General features: G+C 33.6%; 1 long non-coding RNA gene across 1 annotated transcript; it reads right to left on the bottom strand.

Annotated features, from left to right (window-relative positions):
• Positions 1-2,877: 2,877 nt before the first annotated feature.
• LOC148169398 (uncharacterized) lies at positions 2,878-3,474 on the bottom strand. Its single transcript, XR_015770600.1, has 2 exons — positions 3,309-3,474; positions 2,878-3,254 (listed from the first exon to the last, which is right to left on the bottom strand). It is a non-coding gene; the product is annotated as an uncharacterized LOC148169398 (long non-coding RNA).
• Between the last annotated feature and the right edge of the window lie 13,402 nt (positions 3,475-16,876).

Genomic DNA, 16,876 nt, shown 5'->3' with positions numbered 1-16,876 from the left:
TTTCTTGTTGACTACCAGCATCATCTTGCGTTCTTTCCACAAATAGATCTACATTATTAAATTGACTAGTTTTATCTAACATATAGGCTGCAAAACCACCCGCTACAAAATATCTTCTATTAATACTATACAAATTTAATTGTTGCTGCACCGCTGTGAAAATTTGAACATCAGATTCATAAACTGGATGCAGTATCTGATTGGAGTTTTTTTCTTCACGTGAATTTATATCAAATCTGCTACTTATATATTTAATATGTTGCGGCAAAATCTAAAAGAAAAAAATACTGTAAAATTTAACAATCTTCAGCAATTGTTTCATCAGAATCATAGTCTTTTGTTTGGTAAATGAAAAGTTTGCCTGAGCTTTTGTTTAATAGTTTTTGTTAGAATAGATTTTCCAACAACCCCAATGACATCATTTTTACTTAATTGTCCTGGGTTTCTACACAAATTTACTAAGTGTTGAAGTTTCTTGGTATAAGAAAAATCGTCTCTGATTAAACAAACATTCAAAATAATCATCAAAAGTAATTAACTTAAGAGCTTTTATACCTTTGCTTTTTTTGTAATTCCAAAATTTGCAATAAAATTATAAACTTCTCGTTTACTCGCCTGTTTTCGTTTCATTTTTTTAAGACTTTTTTGTTTGTCTGCATCATCATGTAAAACTTTGAATACATTTTTGATCGTAGGCCAATAAAATGCGTCATAATAAGTCCACAGTTCTCATCCTTCATAAGGCCTAGCGTTTTTCTGTTTTTTGAGAAATATAAATATTATTTGTGGTTAATCTTTAATATAAGGACATTGTCGTAATTCTAAAAAAATATTTTTTTATATAATATTTAAAGCAGGGGAGTAATTTCTTACTGTCACTCATGTTGACTCAAGGATTTCTTTTTTAATAACTGTTGCTCTGAAGTCTTACAATTGTATTTATATTAAAACCATTCATCACCTTCCTACTTGATAAAAATACTTTATTACGGCCTCCTTTTTCTTTCCACATTACTTTCTAACCAATCCCTACTTAGTACTCTTACAATAGCTGATGTTGCTAATGCGACTTTACGTTCTCATTGGTTACAGCTTTCCCACACCAGCTCAGACTTAGACTTTTGAATGTCTTATTGGACATTTATGTCCCAAACCCATGCACGCTTTTTGTTTCTATGACGTAAATCCGGATGTTGTAGTTATGGAGCATAAAATAAGATAAACTTTAGAAAAAAAATATTACAGGGTGATTTTTAAAAAACGGCAGGCGTTGTAGAATTTTTATTTATGAACCGATTTCAAAAATTTAAAAAACAAATTAAATGGTTTTAATTTACTAAAAACTGATGATTTTAAAATTTTTCTAAATGTCTTAGTATCTTTTGGGCGATAAGAAATCAAGGGACATACATAAAATACATAAACATATAAATTTTCAGTTTCGATAAAATACAATGGAAGAGAAAGTCGTGGACTTTAGGAAAAATGTACTTGTTTTTGTTCACGAATGACACAGAGTGATCCAAAAAGACATTCCCAGTTAATTTGATGTATTTCACAATTTCTCTAAAATCCTAAAAAATCACCGGAAAAACGCGTTACTTTAGAATCGTACAGAAAATAGCTACTTTACATGAATCCGGAGTGACTTCCTTCTTAAGACAACAAATGACAAAAATTATTACATACCAAAAGGTGACAACACACAAGCGCTTCTACAAGGAGCCCTAAAATAGTCACTACACTCCCGTTAAAATAAAAAAATTGTTTAAAAGATTTTGACCAACTAAAAATTAACAAAAACAAAAATGAAAAATTAGAACAAAATAGCAATAAAAATTAACACTGAAAAATATGGCGAAACGCACTTGGTAGTTCCGAAGTCGTACCTCCGGCGTCGCCCACCTCCTCCGCTGTGGCGGCGGTGAACTCCCAAGTCCACCAACTTCTTAACGCAAAAATTCCTGCTGTCGTTGTGGCGCGAAAAGTTTGAAATTTGAATTTGAAGTGGGACACTACAAAGCTCTCTGCGTAATTTAATGTTCATATCAAATCAATATTAATTTATTTCATATAAAATTGTGATGATTAGAATCAATTACAATTATAAACTTTTCAGCAACAGCAACAGTTGCGGTTGCCGCAACAGTAACGAGAAGAATCATACAAGTTCTGCGTTGCGATTTATAAAACTCCGCAACAGCAGCAATAACAGTTGGCCGGCCGCAGCGGTGCAGTAGGAGATGGTCAACTTTTATCTCGGTGCGGATGCTACTGCGGATTCTGCAACTGGGAACCAATCAGAGAACAGTAATTCGGTCGGTAATTCAGATGCTAATAAATTTCGTTGAGTTCGATGGTTACCATCTTCTGTGAGTTGAACACATGCGACTAACTTAAGCAGATGATCAAAAACTGGTACCGTCATCCTAGTATATTTAAAGAATTGTTCTGGATCGGTAGCTTTCATTGTAAGAAAATATTGATAGCTACTTTGAGTTCTTCTTTGTCTATTAATAGGTCGTGTTTTATACCTTCTTCTTCGACGCCTTAGTTGAATAATTGCACTTAAACACATCGACAAACCAACAGTTCTTAAAATCATATTTTCATCGGAATTCATTTTAACTTCAACTCAATTCGCAAATGAATGTCTCGCAAAGGCAATAAAAGTGCATAACTCTTGATTGAGGTTAAGAAATGTCCGCAATGAAGACAACGAAATAATGTTTATAAAATACAGCGCCTTTTCTTACTGCTACGACTACAGTTACTGCAACTGTTGCTGTTGCGGATGAGTATAAATCCCGTTTAACGGCCCTAAAATTAAAAACATTAGAACAATTCATACTATTTTAAATATCTCCCTAATTACCTTTATAAGTGAAAATTTTCCAGGGCATTTTTAACAGCCCATACCTTTGGTGTTTGTATGGACCACTCAAAATCCATCCGGCTGCATCTGCAGCAAACGAGGTATTCTAGGGTGATAGATTTTGGTAGTTCTATCCATTCAGATACGATCATGGTATTTGCAGGCGAATATATTTTAATTTGATTGACAATCACTTTTAATCCAGGTCCTGTGGGGAGGTCATCCCCGTTTTCAAACATATATTTCACCATGAAGTAGCATCCTTGTCGTTTTCTCACATATGTGACATCTTTTACCGAAAAAGGTTTTGGTAATATTCGCACAAACGGGGCTTTTTTAGCATTCTCCTCCTCCCAAGTGCAATCAACCACAAAATCATCTGAAGCGTGTAAGGAATAAAAATTTAACCAAGAATGTTAATTATAACGCTCACCGTTAAGGCGAGTGCCAAGACATTTTTCTTATGGAGAATCCCATGTAAAGTATCGTCTAAATATTTCGCTTATTTTTTCATGTATCAGTTTCGTTCTTATTCTCAACTGCTTGTATTCATATTTTCTTCTAAAACTAAGAATCAAACATTGGAAAAAACATTTAATTTAAAAGTTAAAGGACTTGAAAATTCGATAATTTAGGGGTAGTTTTACGAATAGAAGTTTATGTCCGATTTTTGTGAATTTTTAAACTTAGAATTAGTAAAGAATACTTTCAAAATCACTTTCCCGCTAAATTTAAATCGATATCATTAAAATTGGTCTAGTTATGAATGAGATAAACTAAAAATTTTTCAATCGAAGCTCTGAGCTTTGCAGATAATTTACGACTAGGGTGATTTATAACCGAACCCTCATTTGCGGTTTCTTGACCAGCTTTGGAAGTTGTAAATTAAGGGATTTCTTCTAAATTTTTACCTGCTTGTTTCGCACAGAGGATAATAAAATGGTTACAATTAGAAGAGCGTTATTAAAAGTGCTAATAAGTACAAGCACATCGAAGTTTCATAATGCTTGATGTATGAAATTATAGAAACAACTATGTAGTATGAAAATTCATTTAATTTATAGTCATGTTTTCAACTAAAGTCTTTCAATGACACACGAATTAATTTCTCGACCATTTCACGGTGTTGGACGTAAAATTTAGAAAATGAAATTTAATAAAATAGTAATTTATTATTATTTTTCTTATTACATATTTTATTATTTATGTTTATTTTTTTCTTATTTCACTAGAATTTAAAAGTTCATCAATGAATAAAAAATGTTGAATGAAACAAAATTGTTTTGAATGGTATGGCTCTATGGAGCGACCTGACCGGATGGAATTTACCTGATGTTTGCAATATTGGATTAGAGTTTATCTAAGAAACTGACCGGAGTTTTACTAGGTGATGACAATTTCTTTCATTTTGCCGCCGGCCGGTTCAACTTTTACTGAAAAACCCACTAAGGGGTCGATTTCAAGTGTGACTTGCGTTACTGCAAATCTCATTTGCAACATAGCAACGCCAATCACATTGCTCATACCTTGGCAACGGTTGCAAATTTGCGTTAATGCAGTGACTTGAAATCGACCCGTAAATCTTGTTCCTTTGAGAACAATATAAATTTTTTTTGGGAGAATAAAAAGGTTGACTTTTGGTAACTAGAAAAAAATGGAACATACATGGTAAATTCAAATCATAATTGGTATTACCAAATCCAAGGGCAGTTAAGAGTAACACGAAAAAAAATGTGTATTCTGGGTGTTTGGTTTGGACAAGAAAGTGATATGAAATATGAATATATTTATGAAGACACAACTTTTTGGAAAAAAAATGGAACCAAAATTGATTAAGTTTTATTTTGATCACATGTTGCTGGAATTAATTGACTCTAGGAAACAAAGATTGTCTATTCCGATCTGCCGTCATTGAGTTTGTATTACCTATGTATTAGTTAATTGTCAATATTGTAAATAAGTACCTATTATGTAAATACCACTTTTCTTATAAATACTTACTAACATGTACATATTATACACATTATTATACTATGTATTTTATATCTTTTGAGTATACCTTCATACCAAATACGTATCTATTTGAAAACAAATAAAATTAAACATAAAACAGATAAGTTTAGTTTTTTTTAGAAAATTTCTGTTTGGCATTCTAATATTAAATAATACTTTAATCTATTTATTATTTGACTAGTTAAATTATTTTTTGAACAACGTACTAATGTACTTACAATTTTAAAATACATTTTTTTGATTCATATTATTTTACCCATGAAGAAGTATTTCTACCAGACAGAGGCAAAATAAGCATTTATCATTTTACAATCACTTTACGATAGCACAGTAAGGGGTGTTGTAAACAGAGGTACCGCTTGACAACCTTCCCGATGTGACAGCTCAGCTCGAATTCTGACCAGCGACGAGTCTTGGCACTCGCCTTAAGAAAATTTGGGTAATTTTTCAGAACTTCTTCCATGTGAGGATCCATTTGCCCAGGAATGAAACAGCTACCAAATCAGTTCTAATGGCCGTAAGTTTGTATAATAGTTTTCTTCTTTGGCGTGCAGCACGCGAGAATGGGGAATGGCGGAATGGGGCGAGCCAAGACACGGGCACTTCCACACGCAGAACTTTTCAGCATGGCCGACTATATCCTTAAGAGGCCTGTTCACTCGGGCCTTTTAAAAGTTCCTGTCAAAAAGTGCGGAATGTGGCGCCGTCTTGTGAGATTTTTCACCACTACTGGGACAATCATTGTCACTACCGAGACAAATAGATCATGTTGATTTGTCAATTACGCCAGTAATTACACTGTTTATCGAAAATAGGCACTCTTACCCTAATATTGGGAATGCACGATGACTTCTACGCCAGGCGCGTGGAGCCCTATCGGTGCGGAAGTATTTACTAACAGAACGTCCTGTGCGGAACTCTGTGGGGATTTTGGGGTAGTAATCGACGGATACATGATATTTTCCACAATATATCGCAAGCGTTCCCCAAAGTGGCACCGTTTAATAAGAAACAATCCGTGGAAGGTAGTCGGGTGCAGCCATGCCATGGAGATCAAAGAAGTTCAGTTTCAATCGTTAAAACCGCGTTAGCTAAAGTGAAAAAAAGGCGAGGTACTCGATCAACAACCCCCTTAAATGAAAATGAACGAGACACACACGGCACAACACCCACCGTTTCTTCTAAACTGCGGCATCAAGGTCAAGTTAAGTCCTGAACACGAAGTAACGAAGACAAAGCAAGTCCGTGGGCAGGAGGACGCAAGAAAGGGTTGGTTTGTAAGATGAGAAATGCTGGTAACCACAAAAGAGGAATTTAGAGACACCAAAACAATGAATTACGATTCGAAAAATGAATGACAGCGGAGATTTGACAATTTAGTTATTCGAATTAGGGCCGCTTTTACAAATCAGGTATAATCCCTATATAAGCTCGGGGTAGTTATCCTAGGTATAATTTTATACCGCCGGTTATTCCTGGTATAAATGGTAACCAATTTTACAAGTACTTTTTCGGTCTAGGTTAGCTATACCGGAGATAAGCGAAATTGATAACACTGGAAACAAAATTTCCCAAGTTTTATTTAATTTTGTTTGTCAAATGAACGGGACAAAGACGATTTACGTTGTGGTTTGCAATTATTAAAATCACAAAATGTTGATAAATGATGTACCAATATTTGATTCGGATGATGATGAGGAAATTGTCGAAGAACTTTTATAAGTTCGAGGCTCTAAATGGTTTGTAAATTGATTTTTACGTATGTATTTATAAGAAAAACTAGTTATCGAAAATGATAAGAAATTTGAAGGTCCCGTTTAAGTAATGAGACATTTGGAAATTTGTTGAGATTAATTCAAAATAAAGTTCGTTCTACAACTAATCGTATTCACGTGATGCGACTGGAACCATGATTCTAATATGTTCTAGCAGACTTTTGTAACTTCAGTGAATCAATTGTATGTAATTAATTACACTGTTCGATAAATTGAAATTAATTTTGATTACCTTTTTTGAAATAGCCCCAATACTAACATGAATTTCTTGCATTCAGGCGAATAACTCGTTCATCTTATTGTTAATATGAGTTGAAAATCAAATCTATGGACAAGAAAATGGTAGAAGGAAGGCCACTCACATGTTGTACTAGCTAAGTACATCACAAAACCTGCGTTATGAACAGAAATGTTTCAATGGCCTAAAAAATAAGCAAAAATCTTGTAAAGTGGAAGTTTGTCGGCCTCAACGGGAAACGTTATCAAAATGTGTTGTAGGACGTCGGACTTGCTACCCTTAATCTAAAAGAAGCACCTCATAAAACAGCAGAAGGACAAGATACAGTCATTGCACTGAACACTGCAGATACGCAGCCTCAGGAGGGAGATACAGCATCGCTTTCAACATCAGCGGCAGAAGATGATTGGCTTGAAGCCACTGCTGCTTCCTCATAATGAAAGGGAACACTGAAAATGTAATAGAACAAGAAATACACGTAAGATAGACAAAACAGGTTCTATAGTTCTAAGTTTCGTACGAAGGTCCTTAAACACATGGGTGCTAACTCATAGCTATACATTCATAGAGAAAATGTAGTAGAATTAAAGATTTGATTAAAATTATTTTATTGTCGTTAAGTTAAGATGGTGCACTATTTCTTTCGTTTTTGGATACAACGTTGAATCTTCATTTTACCTGAAATTAATCATTGATGTATCTTAACTATTGCTGCCTCAGTTCTTAGTAAATACATATATTTCCCACCTGCTTATCAGTTACACTATATCATCTTATTGTTTTACTCACAAATATGACTAATATCATCAGTCTCATCCATTTGCAGACTTGCACTTGGTTTCTTGTTACTTCATAAGAAAATCACAAGGTTTCATTGCAACAATCTGTATTTCAGTGTTGTGCACCCTCAAGTTCTTGAATATTTTTCCACATTCAAACTTCTCAACTATTCAACTATTTCATATACTCTTAGTCATTTCCTCACTATACGCGTCACTTGCATTTTCCATGTATGTCCGTCCTAATGCTTTTTCTCAGTTCTTCTTTAGGTCTTATAATTTTTATATTTCTCGCTACAGTTCACAACATATAAAGAATTTATAACACTTATGCCCTTACTGTATTACAGGTGGAATCGTTGAAACACTGCCAAAGACAACGCTAGAGGCTCAAACACATGACTCGCACTTCAATGGAATTGATCGTAATGTTGGTTTGCTCACTTCTTACGTATTCAAATGGTCTCCTGTAGTGTTAGAAATAGAATTTCATTTTGTATTTTAGGGTGTTAAACAAATTTTGCCATAACCTTAATATTTGCTCCTGATATTCGTTGTGTTGTTGTTGATAATTGCAGTTGTTCTGTATAAACTCAATCAAGATCTTAAACATGTATACATCTTCAATTTTGTAACTCTCTCTCTTCTAAATAGCGCTTGAAGAATATCTCATGTACTTCATTTTCTGCTCATGTATTTGCTACTTCCATTTATGCAATGCTTTCTCTCAGTTATTTTTACATCACATCATTATTACCACCACATTGTCTGCATAAGTTACAATATAAAAAGTGCTCATAGCATATTCTAATTAGGGCGTTACTGCATACAGGTCGAATCGTTGGAGATTGCCAAAGAGAGTACTTGACGTCCAAGAACTTTACTGAGTGTTGCTCTTCCTTAACGTGCCAAAATATAATCGGTCCTAATGTCGTTTCAGCTCACTTCTTACGTATTCACATAGTCTGTTATAATGTTGGAACCAATTTTCTTTTTGTATCCACGGTTTATTTAAGTGTATTTTAAACAAATAAATTTAAGATAACCACAAATTTTGTCAATGACAAATTTTACGGCAACAATTTTATGACAATTCCCTAGAATCTTGCGTCTCGTTCTAACCCATTGCTTTGTGGACTGTCTGTCTCTCTTGAAGTACCTTACAAAACAGAAACTTTGATCTAGTGACCTTATTTTGATACCGAATCTAGCGCAATCTATAAAAATCTGGCCGTACTATTTTGAAGAGTCTAGACAACAACCACACCAAATGATGGTGTTTGTCTTTACTAACTACAACATTGGTTTTTGTCTTTGCTATTTTAAGAATAGGTTTTTATCTTTGCTATTTTTTCTTTTTATGGATTTGATAGAAATTAAGGCGATATCTAACAAACTGTAACGGTAAATTCTGCTTCAAAATTCTTAAAGGAAAAATTATATGAAACATTTTAAACATCCAAACGTCAAATGTGGCATCTCCCTTCAACCCTCATTATTTGTAGACGGCACTCTTTAAGTGAGTTACCCACGGTCAGTCTGCTTACTACGGTAATAAAACCATAAATAAAAACTACTTCTTAAAACCCCAGCCCAAGTGGTTTAGATTATTATTACCATCATGTTGTGGTCAGGACAATAGCTTATAGTTTTGACTGCACTGATGGCCAAATTATTATTGCCCATGCCCAGTAAATCTTAAATACTTTGATAGTAGAGTCCGATACTTTACAAATTACACCTATGAAACTTAATAATTACAATATCTCATTATTATCATTATTTAATTAATGTTGATCTTATAAATAAATTAAATTTTTCCCGAAAAGTTGGGATTTGTGTAATTGCAAAAATTGAAGAATTAATAGATGCACTGAGATCTTCGAATTTCGTCCAGGATTTTTGTAAATGTAACAAAAAATAACATAATTATAAATAATTAGATTATAAATAATAATTATATTCTGTTGTTTTAGTGATTGATCTATCTTTTAAAACCTTTAAATTACGAGAAATTTTTCAGTCTTTTCACCACCCCAAAGTCATAATTTTGACAACAAGACGTTATATTACTGTCTGGTTGTTCTCAAAATACGTATGTGTGAATTTTGAAAAGTCTACGCATGTGAAATGCTAAAAATTATTTCGCTTTCAGCCAAGTTTTCGTATTTAATTAATCAAAAAGTTATTAAATATTCACTTTACAAAAATTGTATACAGCATTTAACTTAGTGCACGTTGAACAGATTCATATGCAAAAAACAGAAACCAATTTACTCAAGTAGTTTTCGAGTAATCGTGTTTGGAAAAATACATTGAAATTTGTTCGAGATCTCCTTAAAAATAAAGATAAAGGCAAATATTTATCACCTAAACTAAAATCCTAATTCATCAGATATAAAGTTCAAAATTTTGAAATAATTATCCTCAAAGCTACGTTCAGTTTGAATGAAAGAGAAAAATCTTGTTTCAGGCAAATTTAAGATTTTGTGTGTTTATGGAAAAGCCTCAGTTGTAAACTATCCCTTCGGCTACAAAATTGATTTATGGTACCCGCATTTCTACCTACCAGACAGACCTCTCTAGTACAGAGAAAAGAGATGTCACTGCTAGACAAGGATAACATGCTTCGAATATGAAATTTTCCAAACACGATTTCTCAAAAACTATTAACTTTAAAAAAATCGGTTTGGTCGACATTATGTAAAATTAGTCTACGCATGTGAAGTGCTAAAAATTATTTTACTTTTAGCCAAGTTTTCATATTTAATTAATCAAAAAGTCATTAAAGAATCATTTTACAAAAATTATATATACACTTGGGTGCCTAGAAATCGGCCCACTCAATACTTCTGAGTTCAACTGAATTTTTGTAGAAAATGCGAGTCAAATTTAAAAAGGAACTTATGATATTTAAAAATACGTTTAATATGCTTGGAGTTGAACATAAATTTATCAAGGGTCCTTATTCTTGATGTTGCGGGCCAACCGAAAACAAAAAAAAACCGCCTATGTAGTAAATATCATGTGAAAATTTTGACTAAGGTAAATTGTTTTTTCGGCAATAATTTAAACATAATTTGGTTGTTTTGGTTTGATCACCTTCGAATTGTGTCGAATCAATGCATATTACACCCGAAAAAGCCGCCCAAGTGGTTATTTTAACCCAAAACGGACATAGCCAGCGAGATGTTGCTACACGACTGAATTTGACACGTGGAGCGGTTCGAAGGACTTGCAGACGATATGAAGAGACTGGATCCTTTCATCGCCGACAAGGAACAGGCAGAAAGCAATGTACAGAAGAACGCGATGATCGCTTTATTGTATCAGCGTCATTAAGAAACCGTCGACTTAATGCGGGTTAACACTGCAACACCAGCTCCGTGAGGTACGAGGAGTAAATATTAGTCGATGGACAGTAAGACGAAGACTAAAGGAACAAGAACTGACCCCTAAAAGCCCTGCAACTGGTCCGAAACTGACCCCAGCCCACCGTCAAGCACGCTTACGTTTTGCACGGGAGCATCTGAATTGGACACTGGAACAGTGGGGGTTGTCTTCATGGCAGCGATCGAAGAAAGAAAATTTACCGGAGACCAGGACAACGATTTGCAGACTGCTGCATTGAAGAAAGGGTCGCCTACGGAGGTGGTTCATGCATGATCTGGGGTGGGACATCTATAGAAGCAAGGACAGACCTTGTTTTCATTACCAGGCCTGTCCGTGGTGTCGAGAGAGGAGGCTTAACAAGCACTAGGTACATTGAAGAGATCCTAGCAGTTCATGTGGTACCTTACGCCGATTTTATTGGAGACAATTTCATCTTTATGCACGACAATGCAAGACCACATGCTGCTAAAATTGTCCAAGATTACACTTCTGAAGTGGATTTTCGGGTTATAGAGTGGCCGGCTTGCAGTCTAGACTTAAACCCTATAGAACATCTATGGGATGAGCTGAAAAGAAGCATTCGTTCTAGGATTCATGTCCCAACATAGCTTTCAGAGCTCATTATTGCCGTAGAAGAAGAGTGGCTAAACATTCCACAAGAAACCATTTCAAATTTGATAAGGTCTATGCCTAATCGTATGCAAGCTGTCATAAGGGCAAGAGGGGGTCATACGCCTTATTAATAAGTTTAGATTGTTGTTATGTCAGTTTGATTTAAAAAAAATCGTTTTTCTTGCCGTAATAAAGTGGTGACTGGCTTCATTAATTTCATTACATGGTTTTTAAATTAAGACAGCGATAATTTGAGTAAAGGCTGGCTTTTGTTGAGCAGTATTAAATCATCTTCCAATCAGCATCTTTTTTTTTCAAATTGTCAAGTTAGTTTCTGACAAAAAGCAGTTTAAGTCAAAAGTGGTAGGTGGGCCGATTTCTATGCACCCAAGGGTAGCATTCAACATAGTGCACGTTGAACAGATTCATATGCAAAAAACAGAAAGCAATTTACTCAAATAGTTTTCGAGTAATCGTGTTTGGAAAAATACATTGAATTTGCCCTATACTGAAGTTTGTTCGATATCCCCTTAAGCCTGAAAAAAATCGCCTGCTGTAAGTTAAATTATTTCAATATTTATTTATTTTATATCTGTCTATAGATTTTATTTTAAATACTACTTTTTTTAGATTTCAGTCAAAAGCTGTTCAGAAGAGGGGGAAAACTAAAAAATCTCCAAAATGTTTCGCTGCAGGTAAATAAATTTTATAATTTTTTAGTACCTTACAAATAACATAATTATTTGGCTTTCAGGAAGCAAGTGAGGTCGAACAAAAGGATCTCCAGGTAGAAGAAGGAGAATTGCTCTCTGTGAGTATTATAAACATTTCTCTAACAATCTTTTTTTTTGGTTATCTAAAATTTTTAATTATTTTCCTTCATCTTTCAGCACTGCCACCTCTCCCCTAAGAAAGCCTGATCAAATCTCCGATCCCAACCACATCAAGAGGGAAAAATTTGGCTTTAATAAAAGATGACTTTCTTGAATACGGGGAGCCATCCTCTCAGAGCTTCCTAGAAGAAGAAGCTGTGGTGGAAGCAGAAGACTCCAGAACTACAACTATGCGAAGCTGCAGGAAGCGCCTGATGGTAGAGAAACGGAAACATCTCTACCATCTGGAGAGCATTGAGAAAGCCCTGCAAGAGCTGAACAAAAAAGAAGAAAAGCTGCTTCAAGTGATTAACATGAAGCGAAAAAAACTAAACACTGAAGCAGCCAATCTTAATGTATGCAAAAATGCAACAGTATTATTGATCAAATTTCAAAACAATTATAATAAATAATTTTAACATAATTACACTAGGCGACATGATTTTTCTAACATTAATAAACCCTGGCGGTATAATTCATTTATTGCATTCTAATTACGAATATGAATATAAAAAATTTCCAACACGTCACATTTTAAAAATTTGATTTTTTTTTGTAAATTTTCAAATAGTAATTTATTTCGCTTTATTTTCATTTTTAAAATTTTTATTTCAATTATTTTTTTTTGCATAGTAAGCCGTGATCAATTATTGTAATGTCAAAGCAATTGTCGATTTCATTCTCTAAAATCGGCGACGCAAGAGTTCGAGAAGGAATTTTTGTTGGGCCGCAAATCAGGAAACTGATTAAAGATGAAATTTTCGACCAAAAACTTAACCAACAAGAGCAAGCTGCCTGGAATTCATTAAAAAGCGTTATAGCGCGATTTCTTGGGAATAACAAGCACCCAGAGTACAGAACATTAATTGAAACTTTATTGGAGAATTATAAAAAAATTGGGAAGCCGTATGTCACTAAAAGTTTACTTTCTCCATTCCCACCTGGATTTTTTCCTAGAAAACCTCGAAGCTGTTAGTGATGAACAAAGAGAGCGTTTCCACGAAGACATTGGTGCTATGGAGAGGCACTATCAAAGCAGATAGGATCCTGCAATGCTTGGAGATTTTTGTTGGAGCCTCTAGAGACAAGATAATAGTCCTCATAAGAGAAAAAAAATAGTCTCTACATTAATTTTTCTATGTTCAAATTTTTTGTTTCTTGTTTTTTATGTTAAATAATTATTGTAATTAGAACAAAATAACTTTTTTTTTAATTTTTAACTGATTTTCTACCATTACAGTAAATTACTTTATTTATACATATCCAATTTAGTTAAGTTCTATAACAAAAAAACTGTACGTCATGAAAAAATTTGGTTGTCATATCTGATCTCTATTAACATTATTTGACTGCGCACAGCTTATTCAGTTAATGTTAGAGACCAAAAATTTCAAAATGTCGGCTAGTGTTATTGTTTTATTTTACTTTTTATCAGAAATCTTTAAATGAACTTGACCCATAGTAAAACAAAGATTAATTAACATAATTGTGACAGTATTGGTTGATTATTAACCTTCTAGCTATTTCATTAAATCTAAACAAAAAAAAACTGATATTGACTAATAAACATTCAAATAAACTAGACCACAAATTAAACGAAGTTTTAAATTATATGATAATATGAGAAAACATGGGAAGACGTTGATTCATCTTTTAACAGCAGAATTCAGACAGGTATTATATCAAATCATGGATGTAAAGACGCTTTAATTTTTTTTAAATAAGTGTTTTAAATGTCTCTTTATAAGAGTTAAAAAAGAATTAACAAAACATCTTAGAAATATTAGGTTTAAAAGTTAATATAGTCTGTCCAAAGAATAAATAGATGACAGTTTTCTAACCAAATCTGCGCGATAAAAACAAGTACCAACAACCGCCAAATTTAAAATAGTTGTCATGATGCTAATTTTAAAATTCATTATTTTTACCCAATTTACTGCTATAAAAATAGTTCCTATTAATTGATTATAGAAAGGGAATCAACAAACTGACTAATACGATGTTTTATCATTAATTTGCTAACGTAGAGAAAACCTCAAAAACCCTCAATTTTAACATACTTTAAAGCTGTTTGCCAGGTAAGTCCTTCCGCCAGGAAATCTAGAGGCACACAAAACTTTATTAGCAGTCCAGTTGTTATAAATCTTTCATTATCAACATTCTAATTAGGAAACTTCTGTCAAGTTTACCAACAGATCTTGAATCTACTCATCATGAACCTTGGAAAAGAAAATTTGCACAAGAGAAAAAGCGAAAAACTACTAATTAGACGCTATTTTACCAACAAAACTCAAGGAACAGTGTAAAAAGTGGATCTTAAAGTGGTCAAGAATGACGAATGTCAGTGAATGTCAAATCATTGACAAATTTCTAAAAAAGGCGGGAAGGCGTAGTTGCATAACCAACTTAAATCGAGATTAATATCCCTAAAAAGACGGAAAATTCTAGAGTATTTCAAGTTACCATGTTTCATGCCATACAATTCAAATCATCCTATTTACTCGCTGGATTTACTATATTAAAGATTCACGTTCGGTAGAAGTAACTAAATTTAGTAACTTTTATTTTTGAGCTGTGTAACTAAGGTTATAATTTTTCTAGTGTAATGTCTTGTAAAATAGATGTCATCCAAATGACAGTTTTTGGTTTGTCATTAAAGATAAATATTTATTTTCCAAACGAAAAAGAAGAAAATCATCAGAGTTCCGAATCAGATTTAAAACTATTTGATCGATTTTATCTTCTGAATCTGACTTTGTTAGTGTTACAATGACTGGTGGACTATTGTCTACAGCTGCGTCTCCCATGAGTGCTGTCCAGTCTTGCCTAATTAATTTTTCGCAGTGTGAAACAAAGTTTTTTCAGTTGTTTGGTGCGCTTTGCAAAATTGATTTTAACCATAAATTTCTGACTTTCTTCCTTCCGATTCTGTTTTCTTCCTTTTGAAACTGCTTGTCTTGATACCATCTCGTTATATTGTCAAATTTAATTGACAAATTTATTTGATAGACAATAATTCCTAGTTATTTTAGAAATTCAACGTAGCGACACAAAAGTATCTATTAGTTACTTCTACCGAACGTGAATCGCTAAAAAACCGTTTTTTGGCCGAAAAACTTTTAATTAATACAATAACTGCATTTTTCCAAATTCATGGAAAGTGTCTAAATCTGACACTTGCAAATTTCGTCATCTTCTAATAGATGGCGCCAGTGTCAAACATGTTTTGTAATTTGATTTTAAACGTAGAAATATTATTCTGATTAGTAAAATAACTTGTGTAAATTGTACTTTGGTGGCCAATTTTCATTATGGTAAAGGTTGCTTGCATCCCAATTACTCCTGACCAGCCAGTGTAATCTGACTTTTTTTACCATTGCTTGGGATACGACTGAAAAGTCGACTTTGCAGTTCACGAGGCCAAATAGTCGTTTTACAGCACTGGAATGATAATTCAAAGACTGATGGTGCTAAAATTCGAGTTAAGCTAATTTCAAGATACGCAATTTTGCTCTTGTAGCGACGATGTAAGTATTTGTTGCTTTGAAAAGTGTTTGTTACTAAGTACGTCTGCATTAACAAACGGAAACATAAAAATTCAAAGTAAATCATTTTTATTTATGTATAAGATACATTTTGTACAAGGAAAATCAAACTTATCCTGTATAAAGTAAAATTTCATAATCTTTTCCTTCTTGAATGAGTTCCCTGTTATTGTCCACGGCAAGGAAAATGCCAGAATAATATCCAAAAGCGATCACTTTTCCGATGTACATTTCTCCTTGATATTCCCGTCGTGCAATATAATTGAGTTTGGTTTCATTTTCCAATCCACCAATTACTGGAGTTTTGCCTTCCACGTCACTTTGCAAAGTGTTGCCTGATGTTCTCATCCACGCAAAATTATTTGCCTCATTACTACAAGAACCTATAATAATTGTGACTATTTAATTGGTGATCGAAATAATTATTTTACATACTTTAATGCGGTCTTCTTGTTGAACATGTACGATTGTTCTAGACTGAACATAGACATCTGTGGAGTCAGATGTTATTCCTCCAAGCATGAGTCCTTCTTTTGGTATATAAGCTTGCACGATGTAAATGTCACTTCCATTTGAAGTTGTTCCGCCAACTACAGCGCTTGAAGGAATGTCGCCAGCAAAGTCACACCACGCTAAAAATTTCATTGTCGATGTATTTATGTTACATGGATGGAAATTAAAAAACAAAACTTACGATAGTCAGTGGAGACTGCACTTGCAACCAAAAGCAAGAAGATAAAATAAAACATTTTCAAACTTTAGTGTGGCTCCTCA

Source organism: Gnatocerus cornutus, chromosome 8 (genome assembly GCF_029298725.1).
Source record: "Gnatocerus cornutus isolate USDA-ARS CGAHR chromosome 8, icGnaCorn1.1, whole genome shotgun sequence".
Lineage (NCBI taxonomy): Eukaryota > Metazoa > Arthropoda > Insecta > Coleoptera > Tenebrionidae > Gnatocerus > Gnatocerus cornutus.
The sequence above is the reverse complement of the archived record's forward strand: the minus strand, read 5'-3'. Positions and strand labels throughout refer to the sequence as shown.